Here is a 15,242-nt window from a genome sequence, read left to right as displayed (position 1 = left end):
CTCTGTCTTTACACAGCCCTCCGTGCATATGCTACATTTCAAGACTTTATCATCATTAAAGTTATGAAAGGGCATTGTAAGAAGCTTTGAGAAACTCTGCTTTGAAAAAAAATTACAAGATTTGCAGACTGTTTCAGTGGATTTACCACAGAGTGGAAAACAAATCTGGGACAGGCACCTGAGTATTTATATGATATTCACTTGGTCTCCACAAGAAATTACTTATTTTGATTTGCTAAACAGAAATAATGAATTCATTTGTGTCCCTACTCTCTCCCTCCCACCACTCCTCCATGCCTTTCTTTTGGGGGGTGGGGGGGAGGGGAAGAGAAAAATCTGCATGACATTCAGTGAAAATAGAGTATCATATCAGATTACTGAAGCAAACAAACTTCTCATCTGTCCCCCTTTTAAAAAAAAATTACTTTTTTTCTTTAAAGTTAATACAGTAAGAATATGTGTTCCAAACAATGTGTGAAAAAAGTGTTTCGCAACCGTAGTGAAGTGGTGTTGTAGTTCCCATACTGAACATAGAAGGCACCTTAGTAAATTGCCTTTTCACCTCATGACAAACACAACAAGCCACACTTCAGCAGGCTTACTGCATTTTGCTGTTAAGTATAGAAGATGAAGCTCAGAATGCATTTCATCATTTTGTTATAGCAGAGCGTGAACTGCTATTATGAATGTGTGGACACTGTGTTTCATTATATCCTCTACAGCAGGGATGAGCAAACTTTTTGGCCCGAGGGCCACCTCTGGGTATGGAAATTGTATGGCAGGCCATGAATGCTCACAAAATTGGGGTTGGGATGCAGAAGGGGGCGAGGGCTCCGGCTGGGGAATGGGCTCTGGTATGGGGCCAGAAATGAGGAGTTCAGGGTGAGGTTGGGGGCTCCAGCTCGAGGTGTGGGCTCTGGGGTGGGGCTGGGATCGAGGGGTTCAGAGGGCAGGAGGGGGATCAGGGCTGGGGCAGGGGGTTGGGGCACGGGAGAGGGTTGGGGTGCAGGCTCGAGGCGGCACTTACCTCAAGCAGCTCCCGGAAGCAGTGGCATGTCCCCTCTCCGGCTTCTAAGCAAAGGCACAGTCAGGCAGCTCAGGATGCTGCCTCATCCACGGGCGCCGCCCTGCGACTTCCATTGGCCCTGCAATTCTCAGACAATGGGAGCTGAGGTGGCAGCGCTTGGGGCGGGCGGGGGCAGCACGCAGAACCCCCTGGCTGCCCCAATGCATAGGAGCTGGAGGAGGGACATGTTGCTGCTTCCGGGAGCCATGTGGAGTGGCCCCAGACCCCGGTTCCCAGCTAGAGTGCAGGAGTAGGGCAAGCCCCAGACCCTGCTGCCCAGCAGGAGCTCGAGGGCCGGATTAAGTCGGCTGGCGGGTTGGATGTGACCCATGGGCCGTAGTTTGCCAACCCCTGCTCTACAGTGAGAGTCACCAAGCACATTACTGTTTGGTGCTCTACAGCCAATTCTATTGATGAAGTCTCTAAAAGACAATATTAACATACAAGGTGTGTAAATAACCCCCTCACATTCTCTCCTCTATTCCCTGTCCCCCCACCCACATGATGATGGGCTCCTTTATAGTCTTAAAAATAAAACTGAAGTTTTAAGCTTTTAGAATCTTTTCTAGCAACATCTGCAACGGGATAAAGAGGATATCCCCTTCACTATGAAGCCAGACTGCTCATAAATCGTGGAATACAAGAACATGGATGCACATGTCAGCAAACACTGGTAAACATGAAAATAAAGATGTCCACAATATTTTGGAATGGTTTATTTATTCAGCTTCAAAGATTGAATGATTGTACAAGAAGACATCAGTAAATAAAGTACCAGACATCAGACATTTGGCAGGTAAAAAGCCTCTCAGCCTTTGGTGAGCTTCTTATGTCTTAAAAGTCCTTAAGGTTCTTATAGCCTTCGACAGGAGTTAATATAAAAGTCACTTTGCTAATGCCTGCTGGAAATTCTTGCATTTAATCAGTAGTACAGAACCTTAAGTCGCTGACACTGCTGCTGTTTAAGTTAGTTTGAATGCAACAGACAAAAGCAAAGATGCATGGATTTTGCTTCAAGGAATGAATAAGAGTCAGTACTTTCAACAGCAGGTCTAACTGCATGACATACAAATTCTACAACTAGCATGGGAATAATTACTTGTATTAATACATGTAATCTTATTAATAAAGTTTACTGCTTGTAAAAATGTTTGGTTAAGAACTCAAATCTTTGAAGTTCAAAGCTCTTCACTTGAATAATTAAGCTTTGAGGTTTGGTTAAAACCGAGACTCCAGAATAAGTATTCAAGTCCCTCCCTGAATGGATACATAGTCATCAAGTCCATTTCTTCAAGGCCCACTTCTGCCATGATGCCTATTAAACATATATTTTTAAAATCAGACAATTAAGTGTTTCAGGGACAGAGGAGGATAGTGGGCATAAAGTAATTTTCAGAGTAAAAAATTGTAAATGTATGTAAAAATTGTATACACTTGTATTAGATTGTGTCCCTCTCTACCCATCCTTCATATGTCACTTGCCATTTTGTAGTCCATGCTTTTCAGGGCAGAGACGGTCTCTTCACATGTTTTTGTACAGGGCTGACCAAGCACACATACACGCCAATGAAGTCAGTATACAGGAAGTTTTTAACTGAAGCTTTTCATTTCAGATCTATCAACATTTGTTTGTTTATTATTTTGCAGGTAAAAACTGTTTTCTAACATACAAAAAGACAGGACCACACTTGGGGCTGTGTAAACTAGCTTAATCAGGCAGCCCTGTCAAGAGACGATGCAAACATCTTTAAAAGCCTATCTTACACTTGACCACAGCATGATATTAAAAACAAAAAACATACAAACTTTACTTTTAAACTAAATGAAGCATTAGATACCCAGACAAAATCAATAATTTCCCAATGCGTTGCCTGATCACAAAGCTCAGACTTAGGCCAAAAAACAAACAAACAAAAAAACCAATGGGAATTTGCCTGAGTCAGGATTACAAAATCAAGCCTTACGAAGGACACGAGCGAAGCAGGTAGCAGGGAACAGTGGCCCTTCTTGGCCTTTCCTGAGTCAGACACCAATATACTTTTTAGAGGGGATATTCCACATTTAGGAGAAACAGGAAATATTTTGCAGCAGAATGATTAAAAAGCAACAGCTGTTTGAACCTGCTCAGAGGTTTGGAATGTTAGAATAGTCCTGGGGGAGATGGATTAAGGGACAGAGAAGCAGTCAAAGGTGCATGATAAATGCAATTCATCACAAGGCTATCACCACCACATATGTGGCATGTCACACACACACAAACACACACACACCTTGAAGAATTTAATTTTGAGGTCTTAGCTGAAGATTTTAAACTACAATTTAAATATAAGTGTAGCAGGACATATTTCAAGAGCGAAAAAGGCTGAAAACAGCATCTCCTTTCTCCCTGAAGAAAATCGTAACTCAATCACCATCTTTCTTGTTATCCTTTCATCAACAGGATTAATAAAAAAAAATTTTAAAAATGTATTATTCATTACATCTTCTTCCCAGCAGCTTTTACAGGTTTATTATTATTCCCGGTAGTTTTTCCATACTCATTTACATATTAAAGTAAAATAAGATTTCTGATGTTTTTAGTTCAGTAAATAGCGACCTACTTGTTTATCTCACACTCAAATATTGTTAAGCATCACAAACCCACAAAAGGCAGGATTCAGTTTTATTTCTCCATTTTCTGTTATGCCTTGTGTTACAGTCTGAGCTGAAATATCACTTCACTGATAAGGGTCATCTGGAATACCTAGTAAAACAGGGGAAGACAAGCAGAGAGTTTCTCCTAGAACACAGATTTTTAAATATGAAAAGCCAAAATGTTCAGTTCCTTAAAAGAATGTTGCCTCCATATTGTTCTACAATATATTCTTTAACTTCTCATAAGAAGAATTACTTCCTGTCTTAAAAAAAAAAAACCACAACCCTTCATACTGTGTTTCAAGGCAACAAGATTTTTTTAAAAAATCCAATATTCATAGAATCATAGAATATTAGGGTTGGAAGGGACCTCAGGAGGTCATCTAGTCCAACCCCCTGCTCAAAGCAGGACCAATCCACAACTAAATCATCCCAGCCAGGGCTTTGTCAAGCCTGACCTTAAAAACTTCTAAGGAAGGAGATTCCACCACCTCCCTAGGTAACGCATTCCGGTATTTCACCATCCTCCTAGTGAAAAAGTTTTTCCTAATATCCAACCTAAACCTCCCCCACTGCAACTTGAGACCATTACTCTTCATTCTGTCATCTGCTACCACTGAGAACAGTCTAGATCCATCCTCTTTGAAACCCTCTTTCAGGTAGTTGAAAGCAGCTATCAAATCCCCCCTCATTCTTCTCTTCCGCAGACTAAAGAATCCCAGTTCCCTCAGCCTCTCCTCATAAGTCATGTGTTTCAGTCCCCTAATCATTTTTGTTGCCCTCCACTGGACTCTTTCCAATTTTTTCACATCCTTCTTGTAGTGTCTCTCATGTTATATATGGTGAAAGATTTGCATGGTTTCTAAGCACATGAAAGAATAAAAGAATGTGCCTTCTTTTCTTCTCAGTAATAAAAAGTCCATTTCTTTCAACACCTATCTTTCATACATCTGGAATAATTATATTGTCTTGAAAAATCCAATTGTGTACTCCTCCCACAACTATCAGGCAGCTATCATCATCCTGTGTGTTGAAAGTCAGAGAAAAATTTCTACAGGGACAAAGGACAATCCCAATTTGTGCCATACCATGAGCTTTCTTCTAATTTAAAATTAGAATGAAATTTCAAGCTCTTTTTCACTTGCAGAGATCAATTTCATAATGCAAAAATTCATTTTATATTGAATAAATCAGACAAGTTCTTGCTAAATAATAGCAATTATCATTGAACAAGAGTTACAAAGGGCTTAAAACACACATATTAAATATGGATTCTTTTTAAAAGGAAATTGCTATCAGCTTACACTTTACTTTCTTTTAAAGGTTGTGAGCCCTTTGGAATATAAAGAAAATCTTCCAAATGTAAGCAGAGTGTAAACTGGTGCATTGTTTCTTCCAAAATCTTCAGGCAACTCCAGTACTTTTGCTATTGCTTATGGCTTTTCCAAGCAGCAGTGATAACTGCCGCTATTTATATACCCGTGGGCAGCAGTGAAACCACCAAGCTGTCAGGCTAGTTTCACTCTGCTGCAGCTTGGAAAGCCAGGCGCAATACCACAGGAGCTATTGACTAGGATGGATAACTCAAAAAGAGGCTGAGAGGTGTAAATTAAATGGAGACAATCCTGACCATCCATGCAGCAACCAAAAGGCTCTGTATTGGAAGGGAACAAAGACAGTTCTTCCTGCATTCCAGCAGCCAGAGGGTGTGTGCACACATGGAAGGGAAGAATCTTCAAAACGGTATGATTCCTTCCAGCTGACGGGACTGAAAAGGGACCAGAGATAACAATCTGGCAGAAATCCCAGCATCCTTCCCTTGCTCAGCAGTTGGAGGCATCAACCTGTTTCGAGGGAGACTCATACAAGCCCAGGAAAAATAAGAACTCTTTTCTGGAACAATAATTTCACTTAGGACTCAGCAAAATCAGGTCTAATATATGCAATCAATGTTCAAGAGACCGTTCTGCATTTGCTGAATCCCAAGTAGGAAAGAGCCAGCACGTAAAAAACAATTATCCATTCCACATATGAGAATGTTGGGAGTTTACCTGAAAAGGGAGAGCACAACTTTATGCTACCCCCACCCGCCATGGCTGTACTGTTATAAAAACATCTGTCACAGGATGTGGGAACGTTATTCCTATTGCTTAGCTAAGGAAAGCTACAACAAACTGATAAACCCTGACCTTCAAGATTTTGAATGAATAAGCTCTGGCTTAACCTCTGCTTAGAGTTTATTCAAATCTTTGTCATGAGTTTAAAATCCTCTACTAAATCTACATTAGTCAGAGGATTGGGGGAAGAGGGAGGTAGAAGAGAAACAAACCAATAGACCAAATAGGTTGCAAGGACCTGAAGAAGCTCTTTGGTTTTATTTGATAACCATGCTGGTAACAGCTTGTTTTATGATGACATTAATTTAAAATGGCTATGTGGCCAGACATAATACAATGAGGGGGGAAGTCACTATCCAAAACAGCTTCTCAACATAAATGCTCCCCATGCCCCAATATTTTAAAGTGTTAGATATATTCTAAATAAAAGTAAGCTTTTACATTAGTCATCTTTAATTCACATTTTGATTATGGAAAACCAACAGAGAGGAGGCAGAGACCTTTTAAGCAGTATGTTTAGTTTTGTTTTTTTTTAACTAATCACACATGGCAGATGCTTGCATTCTATAATTGTTAACGAAATCTAGTGATTAAAAATAACTTATTAGACCAGAAGCTTCCCTTCAGATTGGGTGTCTTACTGTTCTATGGAAGCAAAAGTCTCCTTTTGTACACACTGTAGTCTGGAGCTATTAATGTAGCAGTAGTGAAGGATAAACGGGCTCCTCTCGGCAGGCTTCTATAATGAAGATTTGTAGTCTGACAAAATAGGACAGAGATGCTGCCATTTTTCATTAGTAAATACTAACTCATTTCAAGCAACTGGTGTGTTGATACAGTTTTTACAGAGTTCTGCAGTGGGTCAGTCCCATAACGAGGAGGTTACATGCTGCTTGGCCATCTGGCAATGCATGGATTCTGGAACAACATCCCTCCCGGAAGGCCAATCTACAGCAGACATCACAAAATTGACATATTTGATCCTCTGTGAGAAAGTGTGGTAACACCAGAAGTCAGAACTCTAGGACCTCTGCACAAAGTTGCATCCGTGTGAATTCAATTTTATTCAAAATAACGTTAATAACCTATTTTAAATGGCCCTCAGAATCTGGAAAGAATTCAAAATTAATCTTAAACGCACCTGATGCACCATCTGTGATGAGTGCCAAATACCACAATGCTCGCTGGCCCAGACTTCCACATTTTTAAAAATAATTAAGTTTTTGATTAACTGATATTTTAAAATGTCCCACTGAAAAGCAACTACTACACAGAACAGTGATGTGAAACATTTTAAAAGCTTTCTAAAAATGACAGCCCAACAAGCATGGTGCAGTGACTGTACTTGAAATGAATTCTGCAGCCCTATACATTGTTTCTTTGGTAAATACTGCACTAGCACCATACAGTTTTGCTTGTGCAGTTATTTCATTAGTTAATACAGACATTAAAGTTCTACTGCATCACTTTAAAACTAAATAAAGGGAGCTACTTGCTACTGGTACGGGTTCCTTGGATGGTCCAACACTCTTTCTGCAGCAACAGGGACCCTTGAGAAACAATATCAGGCTAATTAAGACCTTCAAATTTTCAAATGCTCAGTTCCTGAATGTGCATGTTTCATTTGTTCCATTTTTCAGATAGTATCAGTTGCTCTGTACATAACATAATGCTAAAACCTAGGTACCAATATAGTACTCCAACCGCCAGTCTTAGTGCACATACATTTATAAGGACCGTAATTATAGTTCTGCAGCATCTCTCTATGGATTTAAAAAGCAGCCCCACTTGTAACTAATTTACCTGTTTCACATTATAATGGGTTTAATATTAATGTGGGACTGTTAGCATTAACTTTTAAAAGTGAAAAAGCACTGAAACTTTTATATTGGGAAACAACAAATGAATTACAGGGATCTTGCAAACATCAGAACATCCTTGGTCACAGCTTAGACTTTACATCCTTGGCAACGTCCTTTTAGATTAAATTAAGCCCTTTACCAAAACAGAATAAGATTTCTGTCATTTCCGTGCCATTACTCAAAAAACCATTGTGTAGTCATTTATTCTGTAACATGATAGAGTGTGGAATAGTAGTGTCATTTTATTTCCCAAATATTTAATAGATTTTTTTAAGTTCCTCTTTAGTCACCCTGGCAAGAGTTTGAATAGGCATGAAGATTTTTTAAAAGCTTTTTCAAAGGATATTTAGAGGGGAGCATACATTTAAAAAAAATACATACTTTTATCTGAAAATATTTAACCTACTAAATATTTAACCGACTATTGTCAGGAGCAACACTAGAAATTACTGTAACTAAGATTTGAGGAAAAAATTGTGACATTAACTTTCCATGTTTGGCTGCACTTTGGGTATAGTAAGCTCACTGTTTCTTCCGTATAGTCAGTCAGTCTTTGCTTAAGATACACAAAATTAGTGAATACTTCTGAAAATCTGGCTGTAAATGTTCCTCTTTCCTTTGCGGAGAGTCTCTCATACAATAGATGAAAAGTGACTACTAAGGCCTTGATTATAAAACAAGCTCCATGCAGGCCAAACCCTGCACCTTACAGCCCCACTAACATCAATAAATCTGAATGCCTGCATGGAGCTCACTGTCCATTCAGGTTCCAAGGATCTGACCTACTTGTAAGGAGACTGTTGCCCCCTTACTAACATTCAGTGGGTGTGTTTTGGTTGGCTAGCTCCCAGTACTAAAAAGGCGGAAGCGTCGATGGGGAATCAGGACCCTGAGACTGACAGCCCCCTGAGACTGACAGCCCCCAGGAACAATGGGGAGAGGCCAATGCTTCAGGTCAGCCTGAATGACAGGGCGGGCAGGCTAATCAGGGAGTCAGGAGGCCAGGGAGGTCCTGTCCTCCATGTGAGCTGGATTTGCCTGGGTCAGACAGAGTGGGGCCGAGCTAAGGAGAAAGCAGGGACCCAAGCTAAGTTGGGGAGCGGAGCTATGCCAGATCCAGAGGGACCAGAAAAGCAGCCTGGAGAGAGAGAGCAGACCCTGTCCTGGGAGCAGAGCTGCAGCCCCAAAGCTAGAGGCACAGCCCAGAGAGAGCAGACTTACCCTGGGAGGAGAGCTGCAGCAACCAGAGCCAGAGGGACCAGAAAAGCAGCCCACGAAGCAGGACAGTGCTGGGAGCAGAGTCACAGAAGCAGCCTGCATAGCAGACCTGTCCTGGGAGCAGAACTGCAGCAACCAGAGCCAGAGGGGCCAAAGAAGCAGCCCAGGGAGCTGGAGGCAGAGCAGCAAAGACAGAGTGGTGGAGCTGGGGCTGGAGCAGTCCAGAGCTGGGTGCGGTGAGGGGGACCCTGGGCAGCGGGCCCAGCACAGGGAGATGCCACAGCCAAGAGGCTCTGCAGGCCAGGCTTGGATCGTAACCCCGACAGGGCAGGGGCGACACTGGGACGGAGGGTCCTACAGCTTAGAGCCTGAGAGTGTGTGGCCACCACCAGAACAAGTGTCCAACCCACAGCATCCCTACAGCACAGCCAGGGCCTGAGAAGGCGGCCTGGGACTTACAAGGAACAGACTGTGAACTGCCCTGACATTCCAGAGACACTGTTTGTGATGTTCCCTGCCACAGAGCGGGTTGATGTGTTTCCTTTAACCTTTCCCATTTTTCCTTATTCTTTTTTAAATTAATTGTTGATTAAATAACTTGCATTTGCTTTAAATTGTATGTAGTGGTCAGTGGGTCAGAGAAGTGCCCAGTGCAGAGAGAGTACCCTGGAGTGGGGACACCCTAGCCCCTGTCCTAGGTGATCACAGCAGGGTTGGGGGTCGAGCCCCCCAGGAATCCTGGGTCCAGCCTTGTTGGCGTTACGAGGACTCTGCCAGACAGGAGAGTGGAAGGGAGTCCTCAAGGGCAGGGAGGCCACTGGGTAAAGGAAGTGGGAGTGAGGACTCGGATCCTTTTGCTAGCCTACTTCACTGGGGTAGTGCAGAAGCCAGGAAAGTTCCCCACAAGAGCGGGACTATTCCCCCGCTTACATACTACCCATCCCATTCAATGGGCAGTGGATCAGGCTCCATGTGAGTACACTGAAACAGTGAAAATGACCGTAAACAAAACACTTTCAACTGTACAAAATAAGTGAACATAGATTTTGTTCTTTAATCCCTCACTGGGAATGGTAGGTCCTCAATGCCTCTGAAAAATCAGGCACAAGGTGTCTATGGTTGGACACCTAAAGACTGGGACACAAAATCTGTGAGAAGGTTGGCCTTACATAGAAAAATGGAATTGTAAAACCACAGACTGGCAGAGGGACTCATGGCAGGTACACCATTACAAACTATTTTTAAATTGTTTTTAAACTGGTTCAATTTCAAGTTCACAGTGTCACTTTAACATTTTCTATAACAAGCAATAAATGTTTATTACAAAATAATCAACAGAAACAGTTTGTCTTTATCCAAAAAGAGTACTGTAATAGTAACTCATAATTTTCCCAAAGAGTTGCACAAAACCAGTGTTGTGATTTTCCCTAATATCCCCCCAAACCCAAACCTCCATCCCAGTGAAAAACCAAAGGCATAAGCATATATATTCTTCCCACATAAAAAGGCACATATTTTCAGAATTGGAACCTTTTCATTTTGGATAACAACAGAAGCTCACTACAACTGAGCTCCTCCCCCGGTCTACTACTATATGTTAAGCTTGCCACTTTTCTTCCTTTTAAAATTTCCCCTTCGACACAGATACCTTACTGAATATACTAGCTTTTTCACAACTAGACAGTTACACGGTTTTGGCCAGACCCCTGAAGAGAAAAAAGAAAAATCCTGCTCTGATTTATACTGCAAGAAGAGGGCCCAAAGAATCTCAACTAAGGCACCCCCCAGCCCAGACACCAGCACCCCCCTCCCAACAGAGCCCAGCTGCAGGGCACCCCCCAGCCCAGACACCAACACCCCCTTTCCCACAGAGCCCAGCCACGTGGCACCCCCTAAATACCAGCAGTCCCCTCTCCACAGACCCGAGTCCAGCCGTGGGGCATCCCCCTCTCCACAGAGCCCAACTACGGAGCAGACACCAGAACCCCCCTCTCCACAGAGCCCAGACACCAGCACCCCCTACCCCACAGATCCCAGCTGCGGGGCAGCCCCCAGCCCAGACACCAGCACCCCCAGAGCCTTTACTCCTCACAATTTCTTACTGTCCCATCTGGGGACATGGTGTGGTGTGGCCCTGCCCTGAGCTGGGTTTCCCAGGCCCTCTCTGTCCTTGTGAGAATGAGGATCAAAGAACGTGCGGCCTCCAGCCCTGCCAGGCTGAGCATTCCGTTCACTGTGAGCTGGGCTCTGCAGAGTCCAGCAGCCCGAAATTCTGTGGGGGAAACAAGGAATTCTGCAATGGTGCAGAATTCCCCCAGGAGTAAATTACTATGTCTGGCAAGTAGGCGTCTAGTAAACACAGAACTTCCTCCCCTTTCCAAACATACACATTGCCATACTGACTCAAACCGGTGGCCCATCTAGCCCAGGATCCTGTCTCCAACAGTAGCCAGTACCAGCTGCTTCAGAAAAAAGGTGCAAAAATGCCACCACAGTAGAGCCTTGCAACCCAACGGGACCTGACAACAACATGACCCTCACAAGCTCAAGCGGAGCCATCTCTAATCACCTCCTCCTGCCCATGGGGTCAGCGCAGCACCACCTGCCTGCCTCCCTTCTGCTGGCTGCCGCCACCTCACTGCGCTCATGTGTGGTGCAGAGCGAGCGTGATGACAAGCTGCAGTGTCTCTAACTCCACAGCACACGCCATGCGGTGAGATAGCAGTGGCTGGCAGAAGTGGGGCACGGACCCCCTGTTGTGCGGACCCCCAACCAAGCCCAGGCCCCAAAGACAAGGCAGCGGTACTGGCACAGATTTGACGGGCGGGGAAGTGCCAGGGTCACTTCTGAAAATGACAACACACTTGGGACACAGGCCAGCTGTGCTTGTCTTGGGTACAGGTCCAGCTTGGACTTCCCCATAGGGAAAGTTTCTTTCTAATCCCTCACTAGTGTAAGGGTGGGTCATGCCTGGAGAATGAGTGCTTGCATCCTTACCCAAACTTTTCGCTTTTTAATTCTGATCTCATGGTACTGGATATTCTTCTTATCCATACAAAGGGAAGCTTTTTGTTTTTTTTTTTAAAAAAAAACATATGCCCTGTGAATTGAGAGAATATATTTTGTTTGGCTAGTCATTTCTGATTACGTTTGTTTTAGACTGTAAGCTTGTAAACTTTTGAGAACAAAGACTGTCTCTGTCCAGCACTTAGCACAACAAGGCCTTGATCCTGAATGAGGCCTCTTGGTGCGACCATAATACAAATGTTAATAGATGTCCATTTTCTTCTCTAATTCTGCTAAACTCTTTGCCTCAATTATATCTTTTGGAAGTGAATTTCATGGGCAAATTATGTGAAAATTTGTTTCCTTTTTTCAGTTCTGAATTTGCTCCCTTTCATTCTCACTGAATGTCCCCTTCGTCTTCCACTATGGGAAGGAACCAGAAACGCCTGATCTCTATCTTTTTTATACTGTTATTTTGTATACTTTTTTATGTCCCCTCTAATTCGCCTCGTCTCTTAAGTAAACAGTCCCAATTTTTCCTCCCACCCTCTCTTCATATAGAAGCTTTCCATGCCTCTAATCATTCTCATCTGTCTTTGAAACCTTTCTATTCCACTAATAATTTTTTAGAGAGAGCAAGAAATGAACACAGTATTCCCGGTAAGAGAGTACCATTGATTTATATAATGGCATTATAACATTTTCACTATTATTCACCATTTCACTCCTGGCTGCTGGTGCAGGGAGTGAAGGGTGCAAGACTTACAAAGCAGAAGGGGTTGATGATGGAATGCAACCCTGTATTCACACCGTACACACTACTGTAATACTCTTTGTACAAAATATGCCTTGTGAGGTAGTATTTGAAAACAAAGAACTCACTGATCAAAAATATCACGATCAAATGTATGTAGTAATATTATATGTAGAGTTATAAATATAAGCTGAAATCATGACTGAAGTGTGTTTACCAGACATATCTGGGGAGTAGGCAAACCACATTTCTCAAAGACAAAGGACAAGCTGACACGCACTTCTACTGGTATCAAAGTTAATGGGCAACCACCTATCAAGTGGCCATTCTTTGGCAAGGGCGACAGTGGGGGGAGGAAGGAGAGGCGGGCAGGAACAAACTGATCTGCATCTTAGCAAACAACAGCATGGAACCTCTTTCCTCACAAGACTCCATGATCCAACCTCACAGTGGGAACAAACTTTATCTAGGGGTAACCCTCAGGAAAACGCATTTCAAAAGAAGTACGGGACTATAAAGTGAGGGGCAAAAACATTCCACATTCTCTCTCCCTATTCATATCTTTCATTTTCACCTAAAAAGACAAAAGAAAAAATGTTTGGACTTTGGGAGAAATCCCGACCTGAAACAGGGTCAGCCCTATTGCATGGAGCATGAGGTAAGAATTTTACCTTCAATCAAGTTTTAGCACTAGAAAGTGTTATCTTTATTTCTCTTGTAACCATTTCTGACTTTAATGCCTTGTACTTGTACTCACTTAAAATCTCTCTTTGTAGTTAAATAAACTCATTTTATTCTTTTATTAAAACCAATCTAGTATTGTCTTTAAACTGAACGGTGTGGGTAACTTCATTTATGGTAATAAATTGTTGTACACTGATCTCCTTTGAGGTCCAATGGACCTAATATATCTGGCCTGTCCAGGAGAGGGCTGGACAGTGCAAAACATATATTTTGGGGGGAAATCTGAGATGGAGTGTGTTAGGGTCACTCTGCAAGTGACAACCCAGGCTGGTGGAAGCCAGAGTGTGACTGACTTGTGGCTGACAAGCTACAGTTTCCACAAACACTCAGGGTATTACCTGCATGCTGCATGGCTGTTTATGAGCGGCCCAGATTGGAGCTACCACAGCAAAGCAATGTGAGGCTCCTGAGGTTGCAGGGAAGTGGTAACACAGCCCCTCGCTGGTCTGGATTGCACCTCGGAACGTCATACAATTCCAAATACTTGTTTCTTGAAAGCTTATGTGGTTTATTAGAATTTTATTCCCTGCTGTGTCTATGTGTTTATAATGCTTAGTGGAAAAGTGCATTATTTAGCCTTAGCAGTAAAAAATTAAATTCTAGCTTATTTTTAGATTGTATGGCTTGAAAAAGACTTTCAGCAAACTGGTCTCTGATTTTTTCTTTTGTTCAAACAATAATGTAGTTTCTATATAAGAAGCAGAATTTGTAGCGTAATACCTAGCGACAGAAACAATTATCTTATCAGTATAACTGGACATAATGCAGACAAAACCACTTCAGAAAAGTAGTAACAATTATAAAATTCCTTGCTACACTATTTAGAAACAGAATTTAGATAAGACTAGTGTATTAATACCCACCAACAGCAATCATTAGAAATAGAATGTGTGAAATACACTTGTTAGATATGTGCTTTGCACGACATGAATAGATGAGGTATTTTTCTATTGGATAAAGCTGCCTCATAGTAGACAAAATATGTTGCTGCAACAAACATTCTAACAGAAGCCTGTGTTTAATCTGGAAACAACTCTGCTGAAGTGCAGTTTGAGAACTGCTAGTCAAAAGCATACTAGCTTCTGAACTGGTTAGACTGCTGCTTGACGAATGTTTATTAAAACAGAGAGGATGTAAAAGAGTTTATTATTATTAATTAATTGTAAAATAGTGTTTTAGTAGGTAACATCACCCTCTTCATCCAAACAAATGATCCTTGATGCGTGTTCCAAACCCAAATACCAGTAGCCACAGAAAAATTAGACTCAGAGACCTATAGAGTAGGTTTTTCTAGTCAACTATACTACCTATACAAGATTGTTCAGCACAACACATTTTCTAGTACTTTACCAAGACTGGTTTTTAAAAGGCGTTTAGAAATAAAGGTATCCACCACTTTCCTTGGGAGATTATGACACTGGAATAATCTCCCCTTCCTGATATTTAACCTAAAATTTTATTTTTTAACTACATTCCATCGCTTCTCACATTACTACACTCTAATTCCTAATGATTCCTCCCGTCTTTGAGGTGTATACCGTTCAATCACTTGTGGACTTTTTTCCTCCTTCCTCTCCCCCACCCCAAACTGTTCATTTGCTGGATTTTGTATAGTTAGCTTTTACTTTTACTTTGTAAAACCATCTCTGCTGATATACCCTAGGAGAAAGTCTTGCCTCCCCCCTAAAACAGTTAGTCATGTTTCAATACATATGCTATTATATAGATATACCCCAGAGGCTTGTGCGTTGGGTACACATTTGTAAATTCCAGTATAAATAATATAAGAACAAAAAATTTGCCATAGTTAAGATTTGAATTACATTTATACCCCAAATACC

The 15,242-nt window shown here is 42.1% G+C and overlaps 1 protein-coding gene across 3 annotated transcripts in view; it reads right to left on the bottom strand.

Moving 5' to 3' along the window:
- GALNT7 (polypeptide N-acetylgalactosaminyltransferase 7) overlaps positions 1 to 15,242 on the bottom strand; it is a 111,589-nt gene that overhangs the window by 85,922 nt on the left and 10,425 nt on the right. The window contains exon 2 of one of the 3 annotated variants that reach the window (XM_073341646.1): positions 3,667 to 3,809. The exons of the other annotated variants lie outside the window; for them this stretch is intronic. The gene's annotated coding sequence lies outside the window, so the exon portion shown is untranslated. The remainder of the gene's footprint in view (positions 1 to 3,666; positions 3,810 to 15,242) is intronic. 3 annotated transcript variants of the gene reach the window in all.

Source organism: Lepidochelys kempii, chromosome 4, assembly GCF_965140265.1.
Source record: "Lepidochelys kempii isolate rLepKem1 chromosome 4, rLepKem1.hap2, whole genome shotgun sequence".
NCBI classification, from domain to species: domain Eukaryota; kingdom Metazoa; phylum Chordata; order Testudines; family Cheloniidae; genus Lepidochelys; species Lepidochelys kempii.
Note: the sequence above shows the minus strand (reverse complement) of the source record. Positions and strands in the feature narration are given on the sequence as shown.